The sequence below is a fragment of the Dipodomys ordii genome, unplaced genomic scaffold (genome assembly GCF_000151885.1).
Source record: "Dipodomys ordii isolate 6190 unplaced genomic scaffold, Dord_2.0 Scaffold104, whole genome shotgun sequence".
NCBI lineage: Eukaryota > Metazoa > Chordata > Mammalia > Rodentia > Heteromyidae > Dipodomys > Dipodomys ordii.
Window position 1 is genome coordinate 946,528 of NW_012267320.1, and position 20,494 is coordinate 967,021.

The following is a 20,494-nucleotide window of genomic DNA, read 5'->3' on the forward strand; positions in this document are numbered from 1 at the left end:
CCAGGGAACGAGGAAGCTCGGGGAGGGGAGGGAGTGGGCCGAGGTCCTCGGGACGCGTCCGCCCGGGGCCTCCTCGCCCGGACCTGGAAGGGACGGGAGGAGCCCCCGACCGTCCCCTCCGCGGCCCCCCGGCCAGCCCAGGGTTCTGATGGCGCTCGGTGCCCGGAGCCTCTCCACCCAGGGGCGGTGGCCGGTCTGAGGCACCCCCGGGGCGGGGAGGCTGGACGGGGCTGGCGGGCGGCGGGATGCCCGCACCCCCCGGCCTCCCGGGCCTCCCCACCGTGGGCAGCGCCTGCCAGTGAGAACTGGAACTGTGAGCTTCGTGTTCTGCCAGCCCCGGGGCTTGAACTCAGATCCTGGGCGCTGTCCCTGAGCTAGCGCTCTACCACTGGAATCACAGCTCCACTCTTGTCTTTTGGCTGGCTCATCAGAGATAAGAGTCACGGACTTTCCTGCCCAGGCTGGCTTTGAACCATGATCCTCACATCTCAGCCTCCTGAGTAGCTAGGATGACAGGTGTGAGCCACTCTGTGGGGGGGGGGCATGTGAGTGCACACTAGCACTGGGCTTGAACTCAGGGCCTTGTGCTTTCACTTGGCTTTTTAGGCTCAAGGTTGATACTCTACCACTTGAAACACACCTTCACTTCCATCTTTTTGCTGGTTAATTGGAGATAAGACTATCACACACTTTTCTGCGTGGGCTGGATTCCAACTGTGATCCTCAGATCTCAGCTTCCTCAGTAGCTAGGATGACAGGCCTGAGACACATGGAATTTACTGTGCATAACTTAATGACTTTTTTTTTAATAAAAGAACTCCAAGGATTAAAATGTTTCTCCCTTTTTCTTTTCTCTGAGACTTTGGCAAAAGTTAATCCAAAGAGGGAGAAACTGTTAACTTTATACCTAATTGAAAAGACTTAGGAAGCTGAAAAACTAGGAGTGAGAAATGTACTCATTTCCTGATCTATGTAACTGTAACCCTTCTGTACGTCACCTTTTCAATAACAATCAAAAAATGTTTAGGGCTGGGGTCATGGCTCAAGTGGTAGAATGCAAGGCTGAGAATTGAAGCCCCAGTACCACCAAAAAAAGTTTCCCTGTTGGCCTAGTAATTCTTTATTTCTTCCTCTCCTTCTTTCTTTTTCTTTCTTTTTTGTCAGTTGTGGGGTCTGAATTCTGGGCCTGGGCGCTGTCCCTCAGCTCTTCAGCTCAAGGCTAGCACTCTACCACTTGAGCCACAGCCACTTCCGGCTTTTTCTGCTTATGTGGTACTGAAGAATCGAACCCATGACCTGATGCATGCAAGGCAAGCATTCTACCATTGGGCCATCTTCCCAACCCAAGGCCTAGTAATTCTTCAAGGTCTGTATTAATGGTATCTTTTGAAATGAGAATGAAAACTCACAGAATTCTTTATTATAATGTTTTGAAAATATGTCTACAATTAGAGGAGAATACCAATACAAATGCATTTATACAGTTTTGATGGGAAAGTACAAATGAAATTGAAAGGACAAAAAATATAAATATAGGATATGAGTTATATAGAAGGACTAAAATAAAACAGAAATAACTTCCAGGTGCAGAGATTACTAAGGATTTTGTGGAGCTTTAAAAAAGCACAGTCACTCATTCTGTAGCTTCTGGGAAGGCTGAGATAAGGAGATAAGATTGAGGTTCAAGGTCAACCTAGGCAAAGATTTCTTGAGATTCCATTTCAACTGCAAAAGCTAGGCATGGTGGTATACTCCTTAATCCCAATTATGGCAGTTAGCTTAAATAGGAGGATTTTTGCCGAGGATACCATGATGTCTATATTACTTTTTATGGTGATAAAATATATATAATAAAAATCTAGCATTTTAACCATTTTCAAGTGTACAGTTCAGTAGCATAAAGTCATGCAATTATCCCACTATTTCTAGAAATTTGTCATCCTAAATTGAATGGGGGGGAGGTGCTGGTTGGTGCTAGGGCTTGAACTCAGGGTCTGCATATTGTTCCTCAGTTTTTGTGCTTAAGGCTGGTGTTCTACCATTTGAGCCATACCTCCACTTCTGTTTTTTTGGTGGTTAATTGTGGATAAGTCTCATAGACTTGCCTGAGCTAGCTTTGAACTGCAGTTCACAGATTTTAGCCTCCTGAGTAGCTAGGATTATAGTAGGCATGAGCCACTGGTTCTCAGCTTATAATTATTTCTTAAACTTTGAGTCTGTGGCAGATCTTTATGATAGACAAAGTAGTTGGTGGGGGGGGGGATGAGTGGAGACATTTTCAGGAACTTCACTAGATCCCTGGTTTACAAATACAGAAAAAGTACAGACTTTTGAGGAGTAAACCTCTGTCGAAGTGGAAAGTAAGTAAAATATTCAATTTCTGGCTTTGCTGTCTTTAATTAAAAACAAAATCTTTTTCATATGCTGATTTTCTGTGGCTTCTTAGCAACAAAGAACAAAGATGTCAACCCTGAGGGTTTCCTGTGGGCCTGGAAGAGGATACCCCAAGTCAAAACATGGAAGAAGGCAGAATATTTTTATATAAACAGTGTGGAATGCAAGACCAGGGGCTATGACAATTCCTTTTCCTTCATTTGGGTTAGGCCCTACTTCCTGTTATCAGATTCCCTGAGTGTTGTGAAAGTCTGCCAGCCCTTTAGAAACTACAAGATGTTATTGCTCTCCTTGCTGTCATTTTCTAAAAGATTTTTCTTCCTCCTGGGCTAGGGCTCTAACCCAGGGCATCATGAATGCAAGACGAATGCTCTACTTCTGAGCCACTCTCCCAGCCCGACTTTTTAAAAATATGATTTTATTCCTATTAAGGTGTTTGTACAGGTAATAAATGGATATTTATTTTGCACAATGTCACTCCTTCCTTTGCTTTCCTCCAGTTTCCCTCCACATAGTGTATACTGAATCACACGAATGCTTTGGTTCACTCTTCCTCCCTTTCTGTGTCCTCTTTGCGTTCCCCTCCCAGGCTATTTTGATTGTAAAAATATATTAGTTCCATGGGGATAAATATATTTCCATATTTGTTTTTCTTTTAAAAATTGTGATTAAGGGGCTGGGAAGGTGGCTCAGTGGTACAGTGCTTGCCTTGCATGCATGAGGCCCTGGGTTCGATTCCTCAGCACCACATAAGCAGAAAAAGCTGGAAGTGGTGCTGTGGCTCAAGTGGTAGAGCGCTAGCATTGAGCTGAAGAGCTGAGGGACAGTGCCCAGGCCCAGGGTTCAGGCACCATGACTGGCAAAAAAAAAAAAAAAAGTAAAAATTGTGATTAAGAATATACATATAAGCTGGTGCCAGTGGCTCACGCCTGTAATCCTAGCTATCAGGAGGCTAAGATCTGAGGATCATAGTTCAAAGCCAGCCAGGGCAGGAAAACCCATGAACTCATATCTCCTAATGAGCACTAAAAAGGAGAAGTGGAGCTGTGGCTCAAGAGGTAGAGCGCTAGCCTTGAGCACAAAAGCTCAAAGACGTAAGGTCCTGAGTTCAAGTTTCAGAACTGGCACACACACACACATGTACATATAATTATAAACTTTATTATCCTAAAACCATCTTAATTACATGCACAACTCCTCTATTTCTAAATAAGGACCTACTCTGCAGTAAACTGCACATGCCTTTCTGAGGGGCACACATTTCAACTCATTACACAGGTTTCCAAACGTTCCTGCTCATCTTTGCTAGGGGTAATCTTAGAGGCTCTTCCCATCACAAATGCAGTCTCCATTTGGAAATGAGTCTACCCACTCCTCCATAGTTATCAGTCCTTCCAGGGCCCTCGCTTTGGGGCTCATTGCTTGCAGGGAAGATGGAAGGTTTCCCTTGCTCTGACCCCTGGCCTCCCCTCTCTCCTCTGCCATGCCCAGCTTCCCACCCGAGGTGGGGAGGAGAGGGGAAGGGAGAGTAGGGCAGGATGGGGTGGTTTCAGCTGGCTGGAGAGCTCTGAGCTCTCAGGACATTGCCTGCTGTCCTTCATTCAGGGTGTCTGGCATTGCTCTGGAGATTTCAACTGCTTTTTGCTGGTAATTTTTAGGACATGGTCTTGATTCTGCCTAGGAGAGTGTTTGGGCAGTGATCCACCAACTTTAGGCTTCCAGTGTAGCTGTGGAGATGGAGTCTCATGGAATTTTCTTCCGGGGCTGGCCCAGAACCACACTTTTCCTGTTCTCAGCCTCCCACATAGCTTAGGATGGCAGATGTGTCCTGTGCCAAAGTATGGGTTAAGGAGGGATCTCAAGTTTTCCTGGCCACACTGAACTTGAACTGCGACCCTGCTATTCTCAGCCCCCCTCTATAGCTAGGATTACAGGCATGAGCTACCAGTACCAGGTTGGGCTCCACTCTTAAGAGTCCACGGGACCTCTGGATCTCTGGGATCTCTGGGAAACATACTCAACCCTTGCTCTCTACAAGTGGCTTAGCGAAACCATCTGCTCTCTGGGCTTCTTCTGGGGAAAGGGGTGGGAAGATGAAACCCTACAGCCAGATGAGGGCTCTCTCCAAAGGAACCCCCCCATTTTTCTCCCTCACTCTGTTGTATTTCTTTACTCTGGCTGAGTTGCTGAAGGAACAGCTCAGCACAACTCCCCTGTAGTCCTGGAGAGGAGCATTTTCTCACACACCATTTGCCTCATGTGTGTGTCATTACTACTCTCCTAGTCTCTCTTCCTGCTCCTGGGACTGGTGAGGCTCCATTTGTACACCTGGAATATTTAATCATTCTTGCTGTTACAACGTTTTACCAACTGGACCAAGAGATTTTAATGTTGGGTTGCTTATGAAATTTGGGTCTTTAGGACACAGATGTGTGAGCATACCTTTAAACAAAGGATTTTTTTTCCCTCCCAGATGTTCTCTTTAAGACAATTATCCATCCTTGAGATAAGTGTGTGTGTGTGTGTGTGTGTGAGAGAGAGAGAGAGAGAGAGAGAGAGAGAGAGAGAGAGAGAGTGCTGGTGCTCAGCTCATGCCTGTAATCCTAGCTACTCAGGGGGCTGAGATCTAAGGATCTGGGTTCAAAACTAACTTGGGGTTCATGAGATTGTAATCTCTAAGGAACCACCAAAAAGTTGGAAGTGGAGCTATGGCTCAAGTAATAGAGTGCCTGCCTTGAGTGAAAAAGTGCCAAAATGCTGGAGTTAAGCACCAGTACTGGCGCGGCGCTCTCTCTCCCTCTCCCTCTCCCTCTCTCTCTCTCTCATTCCAAGTGTTCTTTCCCAGGACAAGTGTCTTAAGATATGCATGCTCCATTCCTAGGGCACCTACTAATTATTTGGGCAAGTGAGCAAAGCCAGTGGGAGAGAGCTACTCTTTTTCCTTTTCACTAGATGTTTTAGCTGTTGAGGGAGACTGAGACAAAGAAAATAGTGGGTGTGTACTTTTAATCAAGCCATTCATTAATGTGATGTTTATCTCTAAAGTCCTGACTACTGGGGTTTGTATGCTTCAGTTCCCCTCCTGCTGCCTACAGACTATAAACAAAACAGCAATGACGTTCCCTGCACAAACTTTCCCTGTATTTTAAGGAAGATTTTTTTTTTTTTTTTTTTTTGCCAGTCTTTAACTCAGACCTGAGTACTGTCCCTGAACATTTTTGCTCAAGGTTAGCATATGGGGGTTGGGGGATGGGAGGGTAGGGTAGGGGGATTGCAGAGGGGAGGGAGGAGTTGGGGAGTGGGGAGGAAAGGGATGGTAGAGGAAATATAAAGGAGGGTATAACAGTACTTGATAGGAAATGGACTCATTACCTGGCTCATGTAACTGTAACTCCTCTGTACAGTATCTTTACAATAAAAATATATATTAAAAATAAAAAAATAAAAAAGGCTAACATACTACCACTTGAGCTACAGCTCCACTTTCATCTTTTTGCTGGCTAATTGGAGATAAGAATCTCATGAACTTTCTTGCCCAGGTTGGTTTTGAACTGGGATTCTCAGATCTCAGCCTCAAGTAGCTAGGATTACAGGTGTGAACCTCTGGTGCCTGTCTTGAAGGTTTTTAATTTTTTTCAATAAAGTATTTAGAATAGTTTGAGACTTACAGAAAACTCGCAGAAGAGCAGAGTCCTACAAATCAGTTTCCTGTTGCATATTTTTCATTAGTAGTAGATTTGTTTGCAGTTAGGAAAGCATATTAGTGCCTTACGTTGATGCTATTGGTATACATTTTGTACTCATGTTATTGGCATTTAACTCATTCAGACCCCTTCCATTTTCTCTCAATGGCTTCCTCCTCCAGCGTCCGGTCTAGGACACCACAGTACATCCAGTTGTCCCCCTCCTGTGGCATATCTTGGCTGTGGCAGGTCCTCATATTCTTCTTGGTTTGGATGACCTTGATAGTTTTTAGGCTGGCCAACGTTTTGTATAAAGTTCTTCCAGCTGTGGTTTTTAGTGTGTTGTGTGTGTGTGTGTAAAACCATGACCCTCTGGTTTCAACCTCTTAAGTAACTAGGAATATAGGTATGAGCCACCAGGGCCCAGCTACAGTTGATAACCTTAACTTTATAAATATTCCAATCAGTTTTAAGTAAAACTCTCTTTCGAGTAAAAAAAAAAAAGGTGAGAAGGAGTGGGGTTTGAGTTCTGTCACCTATGGGCACTTAATCATACTTACATAATAAAACCTTAATAGAAACCCTGGCGAGGGCGATGGCTGGTGAGGCTTCCGGAAGTGGCCCTCCAGATGGGTGTGGCTTCCAGGTGGGCGTGGCTCGCCCACTGATTTACTGCCCCCAAAGTGTGGGCGGTACCCCAGGTGGGAGGAGCCACTTCGCCCTCTCGGCCCCGCCCCCTCAGCCCTGTCGCACTGCGCATCACCGCGGGCGGCCTCCAGGAGGCGCCGGGCCCAGAACACGCTGCCACTACCCTGAGCGGAGGAGGCGGCCGGACCCACGGCTCAGAAGTAAGTGAGGGCTTCGGGGACCGGGGTAGGCGCCGGCGCCATCTGGGGGCTGGGGCCACTTGGGGGTCCGGAGGGCCCGCTCTGGTCTGGGCGCCGCGCGGGAGGCGGAGTGGGAGGCCGCGACCTGGGTGACTCGGAGCCGCGGGGCTGCTGGAAGGACCTCGGGGAGACCGGCACGCGAGAGGGGGCGGGGTTTCCGGTGGGGCCGCCTCTGGGTCCTCGCGTGCTCCGCGCGCCGCGGCCCGCCGGGGCTCGCGCTCCTCCCCTCAGCCCCCCCCCCCTGCAGGGTCCCGCAGCTGGCCGGGCGCATGCGCGCCCACCGCCGCAATCTGGTGCTTGGCTCTGGGGTTAGATCCCATTTTCAAGTCTAAAACCTGCTGTGGCGCGCGAAAAAAGCCCCGGCCATAGTAACCTCTATAGAAGGCTGAAGGCAAACGGGCCAAGATGTCTACAACACGTGTCCCAGTTAAAGGGCTGATGTGGAAAGACCTGAACATTTAACAGAATGGAACGGCGGCTCGGAGTCCAATTTCCGCACTGGCCGGGGCTGGCGCCTGTAACCCTAGCTGCCCGGAGGCTGCGGTCGGAGGATCGCGGTTCGCAGCCAGCCCGGGCGGGAAAGCCCGTGAGACTCTCCACCAACCACCCGCAGCCAGGGGAGCCGTGGTTTGCGTGGTAGCGTCTTGAGCAGAGCCTCCAAGTGAGAGCTCCAGGCCTGAGGTCAGGCCGCGCCCGCAGGTGTGAATGGAGGCTTTGCATGGACCTTCAACAAGGGGAGGATGCACGGCTTCCCTCCAAGGAGAGAGACTTCCTTTCACCCAGGCAGGTCTGTAGCGTCCGGGTGGCAAGAAGGCTGCAGTACAGACCCGGCCGGGGGGCAGCGCGCCGCTGCCGCCTCGCTGCACTCCCGAAGCGGGCTCGGGCCGCGTCTAACCTCGCAGGCGTTCGCCCTGTGCTCAGTGACTGCGCGGGCTGAGAATCTCCCCTCCAGGAGCCGTGTCTGTGTACAGAGTTTGCACGGAGTTACCACATCGCCTGCGAGGGCAGAGCTTTGGAAATCGTGTCCATGAACCCGATGCACCCCATCTGCTCGCTAGGATGAGAGTGCAGAAAGAGCTGGGCGAAGCGACGCGGAGTGACTGATATGTAGAAGAACGTGAATTACAAAATAGCTCTGTTACCAGGCTGCTTTTGTGGGAAAGAGAAGAGCAGCAATTAGGTGTGTGTGTGTGTGGGGGGGTACTGGGGCTTGAACTCAGGGAGGGCCTAGTGCTTTCCCTTAGCTTTTTTGCTCAAGGCGGGCACTCTACCACTTGAGCTACAGCTCTACTTCCAGCTTTTTGGTGATAAATTACAAGTAAATCTCATGGTTTTCTGCCAAAGATGGCGTCAAACTCCAATCCTTAGATCTTAGCACCTTAAGTAGCTAGGATTATAGGCTTGAGTCACAGGTGCCTGACTAATGAAGGAAGGAAGAAAAGGAGGGAAGGTGAGAGGGAAGGAAGGAAAGGAGGGAGGGGGAGGGAGGAAGAAGGGAAGGAAGGCAGGATGGAAGGAAAGAAAGGAAGGAAACACTAGAAACTAACAATTTGGTTACTTGAGAGCTAGGAATGGGGAAAGTCTAAAGTAGCTACATCTAGCCAGGCACTAGTGGCTCACACCTGTAATCCTAGCCACTCAGGAGGCTGAGAGCTGAGGATCGAGGTTCAAAGCCAGCCTGAGCAGGAAAGTCCGTGAAATTCTTATCTCCAATAAACCACTAGAAAACCAGAAGTGGCGCTGTGGCTCAACTGGTAGAGCGCTCGCCTTGAGCTGAAGAGCTGAGGGACGGCGCCCAAGCCCAGAGTTCAAGCCCCATGACTGACAAAAAAAAATAAAGTAGCTACTTCTCCAAGAGTGCTTTTTTGATTTTTAGAAGCGTGAATGTTTTAATATTTAAAAGTAAAGTTGCCAGGTGCAGGTGGCTCACCCTTGTAATCATAGCTACACAGGAGGCTGAGATCTGAGCATCTCGGTTCAAAGTCAACTCCAGGCAGGAAAGTTCATTGACTATTATCTCTAATAAACCACTCAGAAAACCAGAAGTGATGCTGTGGTTCAAGTGGTAGAACACTTGCCTTGAGCAGAAAAGCTGAGGGACAGTATTTAGGCCCAGAGTTCAAGCCCCTTGACCAAAAACAACAACAACAAAAAAAAAAGTAGTTAGACACGCGTGCGTGTGTTTGTAGTCCCAGGTACTCAAGAGGCTGAAGTAGGAGGATGGGCTTAAGAATGGGAGTTTGAGCCCAGCGTGGCAACATAGCAAGATCTATCAAAAAGTAAAATTTTAAAAGTTAAATCAACAAAGATGAGATGAAGGAACCCCTAACATTGACTAAAACACACGAAATGAAACTTAACCTCTATAATAAACTAAGCCCAGAGAAATGGACCCAAGTAACTCTGAAATCTCTGATAATATACCTCCTGTGTATAAGCAGGCAAATAAACTGCAGAAGTTTTACACTTCACTTAGTTGTTATAGCAATCCTGAAAGTATTTACATGTCACCCTGGATGTACATATAAGTAAATTTAATGACTTTTTAGGAGCCAAAAATCTCAGTGGGAAAAGGAGCTACGTGGAGTGAAGGAAGGCAAGGCAGGCTTCTATAGATTTCTATTAGGATTTGTTTTACGATACTATTTTCTTTTCTTTCTTTCTTTTTTTTTTGGGGGAGGTCCGGTTGTGGGGCCTGAACTCTGGGCCTGGGCGCTGTTCCTCAGCTCTTCAGCTCAAGGCTAGCGCTCTACCACTTGAGCCACAGCCCCACTTCCGGCTTTTTTCTTTTTGCTTATGTGGTGCTGGGGAATCGAATCCAGGGCCTCATGCATGCAAGGCAAGTGCTCTACCACTGAACCACCTTCCCAGCCCTTACGATACTATTTTCAACATTTTTATTTTTATTTTTGTTCGGTTGTGGGGTTTGAACTCTGGGCTTGGGTGCTATCCCTCAGCTCTTCAGCTCAATGCGAACGCCCTACCACTTGAGCCACAGCGCCACTTCTGGTTTTCTAGTGGTTTATTGGAGATAAGAGTCTCATGGAGCCGGGCGCTGGTGGCTCACGCCTGTAATCCTAGCTACTCAGGAGGCTGAGATCTGAGGATCGCGGTTCAGAGCCAGCCCGGGCAGGAGAGACCGTGAGACTCCTATCTCCAGTAAACCACCAGAAAACCGGAAGTGGTGCTGTAGCTCAAGTGGTAGAGTGCTCGCCTTGAGCTGAAGAGCTGAGGGACAGCGCCCAGGCCCAGAGTTCAAGCCCCACGACCGACAAAAAAAAAAAAAAAAGTCTCATGGACTTTCCTGCCTGGGCTGGCTTTGAACTGTGATCCTCAGATCTCAGCCTCCTGAGTAGCTAGGATTACAGGTGTGAGCCACCCATACCCGGCTTCAAGTTCTTTGTGTTGGAAACTTCAGGAGCAGGGCTTTACCAATAGCAATAAGCATCCCTCAGATCTGTGTCTTGGTTTCTAAATTCCATAATGCATGAAAGATCAACCCTGAACAGCTTGTGTTAAAGAGCAAGGAGATGCCCAGAGATGGAAACAGGTCAGAAGGAGCAATCTGCACATCAAAATGAATGAACAGTAATGAATGAATAAGAGCAAACAAACTTCTAGATAAATAAATTGAGGGGAGAAGAGCCACATCTTTCCAGTAGGATAAATGTTGACAAAAGAACAATAAACTGGAAAAGTGACTGAAGCAGAAAAAAATGGATGTTTAAACCACTGGGTGAAAAAGAGATTACTGGTGAATAAGATATTACAGTCTCAAAGTATCACTTTATTTAAAGAGCATCACTCTACTAAAAGAAACTGATGCCAGTTTCCCTCTGGGAAGGGCTCCACCCACCCCAGGACCACTGCTAATGGACCCTCACCAGAAGATGATGGTTTCCATGTTTGCCAGCTCTGTGCTGCCTTTGTCTCCATCCTTGCTTCTTCTCTTCTTGTTACCAGCTCAACCACTCTCCTAGTGATGAATATAAAAAATGGACAAGAAAGATCAATCAGCGAGAGAGGTCTTTATTTGGACTGAATGTTGCAACACCAGTAGATAGCAGAAGAGGGCAACTCTTAGAACTAACAAAGTGAGCCAGCTTATGTAGCCAGAAAGGGGTGTGGCCAGGGCATTTGCACCAATCCTGACAGCCCTTTATGAAATGAAGGGCTGTGTTTGTACCACTCCTGCTTTTCTGGGGGAAGTGATCTGCCCTGGATGGAAATGGTTGTACTGTATCAAGACTTGTTGGGGCAAAAAGTCAAGTGCAGACAGTTTGCTAGGCCCTTATGTTTGGGACCTAGAATCATGTTTTGGATTCAAAGTAGTTGGCTAGATGAGGTTAGGTTTGTAATTAATTTTGGTGTGGGTGTGCTGGTTCTGGGGGGAGAACTCAGGGCCTGGCCACCGTCTCTTAGCTTTTTCACTTAAGCTAGTGCTCTACCACTTGAACCACAGCCCCCCTTCCAGCTTTTTGGTGATTTATTGGAGATAAAAGTCTCATGGACTATCCAGCCCAGGCTGGCTTTCAATCGGAATCCTCAGATTTCAGTCTTCTGAGCATCTAGGATTTTAGCTGTGAACCGCTGGAGCTTGGCACATTAGCAGTGCTTTAAGCAGTGCTCTGATGGTACTTGCCTAACTCCTGCCCATATAAGTCTCTGACATCTGTTTCATTTGCTCTGGATCAAGGTCAATTTTCTGGTTTCAATCAGTGCCAAGTGGTTAAGAGATCTGTTCTTAGGAAATATTCCCTGACCCGCTGAAGAGCAAAGGGCTATATTTCAAGCCTTACATGAGCCTCCCATACCTTGAGCATTGAATAAACATACCTCTCAGTGTGGTTGCTTAGTTATCTGTATGTGTATGTGTGTGTGTGTGGGGGGGGGCGTGTGCATACACCATTACTGGAGCTTGAACTCAGGGCCTTGTGTTCTCACTTGGCTTTTCTATTCAAGGCAGGGGCTCATACTACTTGGGGGACAGCTCTACTTCCAGATTTTTTCTGGTTAATTGGAGATAAGAGTGTCTTGGATTTGTCTGCTAGGATGGCTTAGAACCACAGTCCTCAGATCTCAGCCTCCTGAGTAACTCGGATTTTAGGCACCCAGCTCGTTTAATTGTCCTTACAAATATAATTTCTTTAATTTGTACTATTTCTAGGGCAGATGCCCAGAATTATCATTCAGGAAACCAAAAGATGTAAATGTTTGGGGCTGGGGGTTTAGCCCAGCAGAAGGGCGCCCACCCGGCGCGTGCAAGGTCCTGGGTTCGGTCCTCAGCCCTGGGGGGGGAAAAAGATGTAAATGTTTTTATAATCATTAAGAAGGGCACTGATGGAAATGTGGGAGACTTGGTGGTGAGGTCTATGCATAGCAGTAGGTTCCAAGAGCAGCTGGCTGGTTTGTGCAAAGGTTTCTCATGTTGCTGAGAACCCCCTGCCCCCAGAGTTTACTTCAGAATTTTCAGCTGCCATTGTCTGCAGACCCATGGGGCCACCCTGCCTATATTTAGACTTTGAACAATAGAGCTTTTGTAATTAGCTGGCTCTTGGTCTCTGGGAGATTATGCTGAGTAAGAACCCCAGTGTCATTTTGTGTGCAGAGACCTCATAATTCTCAAAAGCAGTTGTGCAAATCAGTATAAATCTAAAATCTGAAAGGTATTTGACCTAACTTACTGTGTTGAAAACAAAAAGCAGCAATAGGAGTATAAATTGGTGTAAATGCTTGGCAGAAGTTTTGCATTAACTTCCTTCCTTCCTTTTCTGTTTTTCGTCTATGTTTGCACTAGGGACTGAATTCAGGGCCTGGGTGTTTCCCTTTAGCTTTTTTTTGATCAAAACTGATACTATAGTACTCAAGTCACTGCTCCACTTCTGGATTTTTGGTGGTTATTTGGGAATAAGAATGTCCAGGACTTTGCTACTTAGCTGACTTTGAACCATGATCCTCAGATCTCAGCCTCTGGAATTGCTTGGATTACAAGCATGAACCACTCCTACTGGCTCCCAGATCAGCTAAATTTTTTTTTTTTTTTTTGTCTGTTGTAGGGCTTGAACTCTGGGCCTGGGCGCTGTCCCTCAGCTCTTCAGCTCAAGGCGAGCACTCCACTGCTTGTGCCACAGCGCCACTTCCTGTTTTTTTAGTGGTTTATTGGAGATACAAGTCCCATGGACTTTCCTGCCCAGGCTGGCTTTGAACGGTGATCCTCAGATCTCAGCTTCCTGAGTAGCTAAGATTACAGGCGTGAGCCACTGGCATCAGGCTTCAGCAAATTTTTGAGGTAGTATTTTGCTAACTTTTTGCCCAGACTGGCCTCAAACCTTGATCTTCTGCATATCTTCCTCCTAAAAAGCTGAGATTGTAGGCATGTACCACCTGCAATGAAAATGCTCCAAGATTTATGTTTTAAAGCAAGGGAATGGTAGCTGTAAAAGTAAGATGAGATCATTGAGCGATAAGTAATTGAGGAGAGAGGTAGTGACATTAGTCTCATTTTTTTTTTTGTTGGTTGTGGGGCTTGAACTCTCTCCCTGAGCTCTTCAGCTCAAGGTGAGTGCTCTATCACTTGAGCTACAGAGCCACTTCCAGTTTTCTGGTGGTTTATTGGAGATAAGAGTTTCACGGACTTTCCTGCCAGGGCTGGCTTTGAACCATGATCTTCAGATCTCAGCCTCCTGAGTAGCTAGGATTACAGGTGTGAGCCACTGGCACCCGGCTCATTCTTTAAATTGGGGGAAAGAGGAAAAGCAAGAAGTTACACAATTTATTACTAGGTTATTGTATCTTACCATCAGGGTTATGAAATTCTGTTGAATGTGCTGAGAAATAAATTTGTTTTTTATTGCTATTGTTGTCAGTACCTGAGTTTGAACTCAGGACCTGGGTTTGCTGGGCTTACTCAGATAGTGCTCTCCAGCCTGAATGTTACATTAAAAAAATAAAAAAGTAGGTCTGGGAAGGTGGCTCAGTGGTATAGTGCTTGCCTCACCTGCATGAGGCCCTGGGTTTAATTCCTCAGCACCACATAAGCAGAAAAAGCCAGAAGTGGTGCTGTGGCTCAAGTGGTAGAGAGCTAGCCTTCAGCTGAAGTGCTGAGAGACAGGGCCCCAGGCCCAGAATTCAAGCCCCATGACTGACAAAAAACAAAACAAAAACAACAAAACAAACTGTAGGTAACCTTGTTTCTCCAAAGTATCTATTGTGTGTGTCTCATTTGCAAATAACAAAGGGATACTGTTATCTGGAACTTTGTTTTCTGATAAAATCAGGAAACCTTAAAATTTCAGAATTAGAACAGGTTTTCAAGATGACCATCTAATTTGAAATGTCACTAATGAAAACTTATAAGGGTTAGCAAATTAGTTGGAGAGGACTTCCTTAAGCATACAGTAGTAAGGAAAAAATATGAAAACAATAAACTAAGCAACAAATAACTTGAAACTAGGCCATCTGTATTTCATGCCTGTAATCCTAGCTACAAGGAAGGCAGAGAGGCCAGTGTGGGCCAAAAAGTCCCAGACCCCATGTCAACCTGTACAGTCCCAGCTATGAGGAAGTGTAAATAGGAGGACAGTGGTCCAGACCTGGACCACAAAGAATGAGAACTTAAAAATAACCAGAGCATGGGGGTAGAGACATGACTCAGATGGTGGGGGTCTAGCTAATGAGTGGTAAATGTCAGATACAAGAGAGAGGGGGGTGGGAGGGAGAGAGGGGAAGAGAGAAAGAGAGAGACAGAACCGGAGCAAAATGGTTTGGTAGGATAGCCTATGTTATATATAGCAAGTGCCTGTCTAGCGAGTAGACAGTGCTGAGTTCAAAGCCCATTACCAGACTTGAAGGTTGACTTGATTAGAATCTTTAAATGGTGCATTGAATCAGTACACACAAACATAAAAACAAATGATGAACTGGGATAAAAATATACTATACAGACAACAGCTTGAGGATTTATACCCATTATAATAGGAAAAAAATATCAATAAGCAAAATACTAAGAAGAAATACCTGTGTTAATTCCTTGAATGTGTATACCTAGTAAAAATAATTGAGAAAGTAAGTTTTTCTAGCACATCAGAAGAAAGAAAAAAATCACCTCCAACACCTCCCTCCTTCCCTCCCCCCCCTCCTCCATGGGACTTGAACTCTGGGCCTGAGCGCTGTCCCTCAGCTCTTCAGCTCAAGGCGAGTGCTCTACCGCTTGAGCCACAGCACCATTCCCGGTTTTCTACTGGTTTAGTGGAGATAAGAGTCTCACGGACTTTCCTGCCCGGGCTGGCTTTGAACCTCGATCCTCAGATCGCGGCCTCCTGAGTGGCTAGGCTGACAGGCGTGAGCCCTGGCCCGGCCCCTTTATACTCTAGCTGACCTGAGGCCTGGCAGCACGGGCGGATTGAAGCTCCGTTCCGGAGCGAAGGCTTGGGGAGGAGGAAGTGCGCACAGTCGGTGGACCCAGGCCGGGTGGCTCTGGGCGCTCAGCGGGTGCGCACGTTCTTCCCTCCCTCTGCGTCCAGCCCCGGGCCGGGCGGCGGTCCGGTGTGGAGCAGCCGGGGCGGGTGGACCTGGGGCCAGGAGATCTGAGATCCGTCCAGCCCCACGCCCGCCCGGGCTGCACGCGAGCGGGGCGGGACCGGCAGGCACCCGTGCGGGCGCCCCGTGCCCGGACTGCGGGCGCCCCGGGCGGGCGTTGCGCTCTTGGGGACGCCGGCCGCCGGCCTCTGGGGAGTTGGTTGCGGACGGGGGCTCGGTGCTCCCCTAGCTGGGCTACTCGTGGAGCGCTGACGGCCGCATCCCTGCCCTGGTGGTGGCTGATGTTATATGTTCCAGCGCCCCGGCCAGTCTGGGCCCGGGAGCGGGGGCCGAGGGAGCGCACCGGTGGGCGGGCCGCGCTCCGAAGGCTCCACTCCTGGCCTTACGGTGCTCGCCCCCCTGCACCTTCCCGCCGCCAGGTCTGCGCCAGCGCCAGCGCCGGCTTTAACGAGATTGGAAGTGCTGGTGCTGGGGACGTAGCTCTGTGACAGACCCCGAGTCGTTTCTAGAAGGTCTGATCCCCAGCGCGCGCTCTCTGTAGCATACACTTAGGCTTTCTTTATTAATCTTTTAAGCATGTAATTTCTCTGCTGTGTGTGAGGTGCTGTGAAGAGGGGTGGCCATCTCCCAATCAGCTAATGAGGACCTTCTCTTCTGCGGGCAATGCCACTCTTCCTTCACTGCCCCTCAGTTTTCCCCTCCCATCCCTGTCACAAGTTACCCAGTTCATTTTCTTCCTTTTTTAATCTTTAAGTCGTTGTTCAAAGCAATCTGCATCCACTGTGTCAGTCTGAGTACAATACACCTTGATTAATGTCACTTCCATTCTCCCCATCTCTCCCAAGCTTTAGGCTTCCTCTAAGTATGGAAGTCTCAGTTACCGAGAGAAAGTGTTCAGGCTGGCTGAGGAAGAAGAGAAAGTCCCGTACCTGACTCACTGCTAGGTTCAGAGTTCTCAGCCACAGACAGGGTAAGTCCGATTTTCAAGTTACCCCTCTGTGTATCTTTTGGTGACCCCCAGTGTCTGTCTGGGGGTCCCTTTCTCAGCTTTGGTCCTTCACTCTTTATGCCCCGTCCCCCCTAAGTGTCAGCACCCCACCCAGCTGTCCTTAAATGCTGTGAATGTGCAGTGAGGACCGAACCCCAGTCTACATCTCCATACCCTGAAGGTGGCCAGGTGGTGGGGACGTCCCGCCGGATGGGCAGGCCGGACGGGCTGGCCACGGTCAGGATTTAGGCAGATCGGCTTTTCCAGCCTGAGAAAGGTTAGGCCGTTTACTGGGAAGGAGACCCCACCTGCTTTATGCAGACTCTCAAGAGGCCAGGCTTCCAGCTCTGTTCAGAGGAGGACTGGTGTCATAGCTCCTGTCAGGGTGAACCAGAAGTACAAACCTACCCTCTGTTCCCTTCCTGTGGGCTGTTTCTCCAGAGCAGTGGTCATAGCCTCGCACCCACACCAGGTAGACACAGTCAGTACTCTCCATTAGAGCTGTGGAGAGAGAGGCACATGCCTATGGTCCCAAGGATGTTGGGGGAAGAGTCTTGCCAGGATATGAACCCCAGGATGCCCAGTCCTGACCTTTTCCCTTCCCTACATGCACTGCAGCTCACACAGACCTAGTCTTGGGTACTCTGCTTTTTTTCTTATTTTCCTTGCAAAGATTTTAGACTCACTTGACCTCCTAAACCTGTCCTCTCCCAAAGGACTTAAAAATGTGGCTCCCGCCTGTCATCCTGGCTACTCAGGAGGCTGAGATCTGAGGATAGTGGTTCAAAGCCAGCTGGGGCAGGAAAGTCTGTGAGACTCTTCTCTAGTTAACCATCAAAAAGCTGGAAGTGGAGCTGTGGCTCAAGTGGTAGTGTCAGCCTTTAGCTAAAAAGGGAACGTGCCTGGGCCCTGAGTTCCAGTCCCAGCAAAAAAAAAACTTAAAGGAATGTGTTTGCTTGTAATGCAGAGAATTTTGTGAGCACTTCGCTCTCTACTGGCCAATAGGTAAAAAGAGATGGAGAGCTTCTACCTCTGGAGAAAGAAATGGAGGTCTGAGCCCAATTTGGATCTGAAAGTTTTTCTTGAGCGCCTGCTGTGTGTGGGCATAGTGCTAAACACCAGGGGTAGAAGGTGCAGAAGAGGTCACTACAAATGCATTTTTTGTATATTCAGTTTTATTGTAAATGTATTAGAATTCCAGAATTATGAAACTTGAGGCAGTTGGAGATGTTGGAGATGATTTAGTTTGTGTTTGTCTTTTTTTTTTTTTGCTGGACCTGGGGCTTGAACTCAGGGCCTGGGCGCTGTCCTTAAGCTTTTGTGCTCAAGGCAGGTGCTGCCCCACTTGAGCAACTGTTCACTTCTGCTTTCCTTTTGTCTTTGTAATAGTTGAGAAACTGAAGCCAAGAGAAATGAAATAACTTCCTTAAGACTACATGGCTGGTAGTGTGCACTTGTAATCCTAGCACTTGGGAGGTAGAGACAGGAAGATCATTAGTTTGAGGCCAGCCTGGGCTACCTATGAAGACGGTCTCAACAGACCCACACATCTAAACAAAGAGCATATGGCTGTTTGGGAACATTGAAGAGTAAAAAAAGAGTGATAATAAAATTAAGCAGAAGGTCATACTCTGCTTTTCTAGAATTCCTTGTTCTGAAATAATTTTAGACTTACAAAATATTTGCAGATTGCCGGCCATGGTGGCCATGCCGGTAATCAACGAGGAGGATAAGGCAGGAGGATCACAAGTTCAAGACCAGCCTGGGCTACAAAATATTTGCAGAAATATTCAGTGAGTTTTTTATACCCGTCACTTTTCTTTATGTTCCACAACCATTATGTTCCACAACCATGGAGTTATTTAAAATGATGCCTTAACACTGGTTTTACTTCAGGTTGCTCCGGGTTTTTTGTTTGTTTATTTTGGATCTATGTCATTTCAATTTGTTACTGTGCATCTAGAATCTTCTGTGCTCTCAGTTACATTTATCTAGTGAAGGTTTTTAGGGACAGACAAATTAAAATCTCAGCTTCCCCACCCAGATGTAGGTTCTTAAGGCAAATCACTCAAATGTTCTGAAATTCAGCTGCTTATTCTTCAAGTAGCAGTCGGTGACAGTCGCCTTGCTGAGTATACTGGTCTATTTTCATTTACTATAATAAAATACTAGAGGTTGGGTAACAATATAAAGAAAAGTTTACTTAGGTCACAGTTTTGGAGGCTGAAAGTCCGAGCTTAAATGGCCCCAACTGTTCAGCCTCTGGTGGGGCCTCTGGTTGTGCCGGATGGCGAACCTGCCAGAAAGGTGCAAGCACAGTGTTGACCTGGTTTTATAACAATGCACTCCCTCGACAAACCACACAGTACCTCTAGGGCCCTAACCTCCTTTCTCTCGACTACACCTCTTAGGAGGTTCTGCCATCTGTCTTTGTCTGTCTATAGTATTCCGGTTTCAAACTCAGGGCTTACCATTTGTGAGGCAGGCACCCATGCCTCCTCTTTTGGCACTGGATGTTTTGAGATGGGGTTTTGCTTCTTGCCCAGGCACAAGCCTGCACACTGGACTGCAATCCTCCTATCTCATGCCTCCCCCCTCAGCTGGGATGACAGGCATGTATCATGGAGTCCCATGAATTGTTTTTGCCCAGGCTAGCCTTGAAGCAGAATCCTCCCAAACTCTGGCTCCTATGGATTGAAAAGTGTGGATACTACTGTCCCAGCTTTGGTGGAAAGTTCTCAGGTTGGCCTTGAATCACCATCCTCCTTATACCTGCCTTTCTAGGTAGCTATTATTACAGATGTGAGCTACCGGGCTGGGATTCCACCATCTTTGTTGTTGTTGTGCTACCCCTGGGCTTGCACTCAGGGTCTAGGTGCAGTCCCTGAGGTGTTTTTTTTCCCTCAAGGCTAGTGCTCTACCACTTAAGCCACAGCTGCACTTCTAGCTTTTTGGTGGTTTACGGGAGATAAGAGTTTCATGGACTTTCCTGCCTGGGCTGGCTTCCATGCAATCCTCAGATCTCATTCTCTTGAATAGCTAGGATTACAGGCATGAGTCATTGGTACTCAGCTCTGCTCATTATTTTGAGATGGGGTCTCTTCCTCCCTGGTGCCTGGTTTCAGTCCACTATGTTATGCTTCTTGGTATGAGACACACATTTTGTTAACAGGCACACATCATCTTGCTCAGTTTTTTGTTGAAAAAGAGCTTCATGAAACTTTCCCTGCCCAGGCTGGCCTGGAACAGAAATCATAATTTCAGCCCCACAAGTAGCTAGGATTACAGGTGTGAGCCATGAGCAGGTGGCTCTGTGCTGCTAGTTTAAATTGGATGGACAAATGGCCAGGATAGGGTACTTGACAAATCTACCCTTGGATCAGCAAAGACTTGGGCAGGATACACCTGGCTGCTTTACTGAACTGGCAAGTAGCACAAACTATTTCCTGTGTTTGAAAGTGTTGAGGGCTCAGTACTTTATACATTTTCCAATGGGAAAAATCTATTTGTGTCAGGAATAATTATACTACCTTGGGACGAGAACACCATGAATCATAATTGGTGTTCCTTCTATCCACTGGTCTCAGATCACAGTCAGACTGGTGACCCACATGTGGGAAGAACGTGCTGTGCAGCCTTTGGGGACTGGTGATATTAAAGAAACAAACCAGGACTGGGAAGATGGCTCAGTGGTAGAGCACTTGCCTTGCATGCATGAGGCCCTGGGTTCGATTCCTCAGCACCACATAAACAGGAAAAGAAAAAGCTGGAAGTGGAGCTGTGGCTCAAGTGGTAGAGTGCTAGCCTTGAGCTGAAGAGCTGAGGGACAGTGCCCAGGCCAGAGTTCAGGCCCCACGACTGGACCCAAAAAACCCCACAAAAAACAAAACAAAACAAAAAAAACAAAACCAGGGCTGGGAAGGTGGCTCAGTGGTAGAGCACTTGCCTTGCATGCATGAGGCCCTGGGTTCGATTCCTCAGCACCACATAAGCAAAAAGAAAAA

General features: G+C 47.6%; 1 protein-coding gene across 1 annotated transcript in view; it reads left to right on the forward strand.

The window, feature by feature from the left end:
• Positions 1-6,880: 6,880 nt before the first annotated feature.
• Positions 6,881-20,494, forward strand: part of Hlcs (holocarboxylase synthetase (biotin-(proprionyl-CoA-carboxylase (ATP-hydrolysing)) ligase)) — a 161,501-nt gene continuing 147,887 nt past the window's right edge. Inside the window, exon 1 of the mRNA XM_013027420.1 lies at positions 6,881-6,925. The gene's annotated coding sequence lies outside the window, so the exon portion shown is untranslated. The remainder of the gene's footprint in view (positions 6,926-20,494) is intronic.